This window comes from Diaphorina citri, unplaced genomic scaffold (genome assembly GCF_000475195.1).
Source record: "Diaphorina citri unplaced genomic scaffold, Diaci psyllid genome assembly version 1.1 scaffold2483, whole genome shotgun sequence".
Classification (NCBI taxonomy): Eukaryota; Metazoa; Arthropoda; class Insecta; order Hemiptera; family Psyllidae; genus Diaphorina; species Diaphorina citri.
The window spans coordinates 1-2610 of record NW_007379904.1 but is presented as its reverse complement, the minus strand read 5'-3'; the positions used below and the strand labels follow the sequence as shown (position 1 = coordinate 2610).

The following is a 2610-nucleotide window of genomic DNA, read 5'->3' as shown; positions in this document are numbered from 1 at the left end:
TTGCAAAAGCTCGCTAATATTAACTAAATGGTGGTAAATAACAGAAATGCAAAGGAATTAACTATTCGAAATACCTAAGGCCTGTCGTACATTTGAAGGGTAATCGCACCACTTTCAGTAGAGTCTAAAAATCGCTACCAAAAATCGCGTAATGTGCGACAGGCCTTATTCAGCCTCACTGAATAACTCCCTCAAACAAAATAGTCTTTAGAATTCAATAAATACATAATAATATTGCTCTTTATATAATTTTTAATTTCCGAAAACATAAAAAAAATCCGGGTTTTTTAAGGGCCTTTTTAGGCCGAAAACTACATAGATACAAATTAGACAGTTTAGTGTACATCCCACCATTGAAAATAACATACCCCACTACCCATTCACCCATGTGACGTTTCCCCACTAAAAGTTTCCATTAGGTGATACTGATCAACTGAATGGCCAAGAGGCAGAACGGCCGAAGTAGGTAGATAAAAAAAGCGTTTCGAGATAAATGGAGTCTGACAGAGGGAACTGTAACTGCTAAGGACTTATCATTCCGAAATCAAAGATGAAAGACAGGATAGGAGAAAGGAAGCAGTTCCGAGAACGAAGATAATCCGTTCAGGTTAAAATCATCCTATGTGGTGTAACACTTGCCTCGGTGGTGTAGTAGTCAAAACGTTCGCTTGGTAAACAGGCCCTCGCGGGTTCGATTCCAGCCGAGGCATAGAATTTTATCCTCATTCATTTGAGAAATTGACCACACGGGCCAATAAATGGTACGTTTTTTAGATGGGCGAATAAATGGTACAGTTACCCTAGTTTGAAATTTAATGAGCAAAATTTAAATAGAGAGATAATAATTTTTTCCGATTCCCGTAAAAATCGGACAACCCTTTAAGAGTTACGATAAAACAAATGGGAAAACTTAGAGCTCACTTCGTTCATTCAAATATGATACATTTCGGTCCTTCGGGCCGGATTATTCTAATAAACTTTGGTCCTTCGGATCGGATTATTATTATAAACATTGGCCCTCCGGGCCGGATTATGATAAATTTTGGTCCTTCTGGCCGGAGTGTCATTAAAATTTTGGTCCTTCGGGCCAGATTATTCTAATAAACTTTGGACCTTCGGATCGGATGATTATTATTATAAACATTGGCCAACACGAGAACACCAGAAAGTAACCCGTTGAAATATTTGCAATCGAAAAACGAGTAAAAATTTTCGTTGATGGTGGGATTCGAACCCGGGACCTTCTACATGGCAAGCAAGCGCGTTACCACTGGGTCGATTATTATGTTAAGGCGGTCTCTTCCTGATCCCTTGTGTGGCGCGTCTATTTTATTTTAGGACTATTGTGGACTGGGCTAACCGTTTTGAATAAATGTAATTAGCTGCGTTATTGAGGTATCTCCTAGGATCTGGTAGTGTTCATACGTTTCTCCAGAGGATTCTTGTAGTAGTATGAATCATCATGGGGATTCTTCTCGAAATACTGAAAGCACAAGAGAGGAGACGGTTCAATCCCAGCCGAGGTATGGAATTTTATCCTCAATGTAATTTGAGAATTTGACCACAATAATAGTAGTAGCCTACTGCTGGAGTAAAGGGACTTTTCAGTCCTATACGAGCAGTATAAATAAGCACTGTTATTATTATTAATGTGTTTGTGCGCATACGTTTCTACGCAGTTCTTTCTGCTCCTCCGCTAGTGCGCTTGCATAGTGGCGCTACCTAACGGACGAAAAAAACAACTGCGTAAACTCTTTTATTAGAAGGGAACTCTTTTATTAGAACGGAAAATAAAAATTGAATTTTCGACCTTTTACAGTTATTTTTTTCGGAGTTTTGACTTCAGATTTGGATTTTTCCCAACTTTTTACATAGGAATCGACCATTTATTTATAATTTTTACCCATTTTCAACTGCTCCATTGCAAAATACACCAATGCTATACGCTAAATAAATAAATACCTTTTTACTCTTGGTTTATTCAAATTTACCTGTGTAGTCCATTCTATATTTTGTTTCAGTCTCTCTGCTGCTTCGTCTCTCTGTTTTTGTTCTACCTCGGATTTGGCGGAAGTTGCATGATCAATGTCATTGTATCTGAAACAAATATAAAGTCATATTTGTACTCGTACTCGTAATTTGTACTCGTTTTTCGATTGCAAATATTTCAACGGGTTACTTTCTGGTGTTCTCGTGTTGACCCAGCACCTAAATCGGAAAGCTATTGTGTCTCTCATCCCCCATCTGATGAGAGGCATACTACGGGATGGGCATGCTACGACACAGACCACAAGCGTCCAATGTAGCAGTTGTTTCATCGCTACGAAATAAAAAAGGCGGTGAAACACTCATCTTTTTTTTTTTTAAAAAAAAATATTATTGTATCTGCAACAAATTAGAATGTCATTAATTTAAAATACACTATTTCCACCGCATCTTACATCAATATGTCAGGTTGGCTGAGGTCTTACTGGTCTGACCTAATCTTGAGACACCCTGTAGACAACAAGATCTAATAGCAGCCAATGAAATCGCAATCAAGACTGCAACACACTGGCACAATATTTGACTTTGACATTGGTTTTTCCGAACACGGAAAGTAAGTCAGTA

At 38.2% G+C, this 2610-nt stretch overlaps 1 long non-coding RNA gene across 1 annotated transcript; it reads right to left on the bottom strand.

The window, feature by feature from the left end:
* Nucleotides 1-1220: 1220 nt before the first annotated feature.
* On the bottom strand, nucleotides 1221-2097 carry LOC113471470. The gene is made up of 2 exons (XR_003394158.1): nucleotides 1992-2097; nucleotides 1221-1483 (listed from the first exon to the last, which is right to left on the bottom strand). It is a non-coding gene; the product is annotated as an uncharacterized LOC113471470 (long non-coding RNA).
* Between the last annotated feature and the right edge of the window lie 513 nt (nucleotides 2098-2610).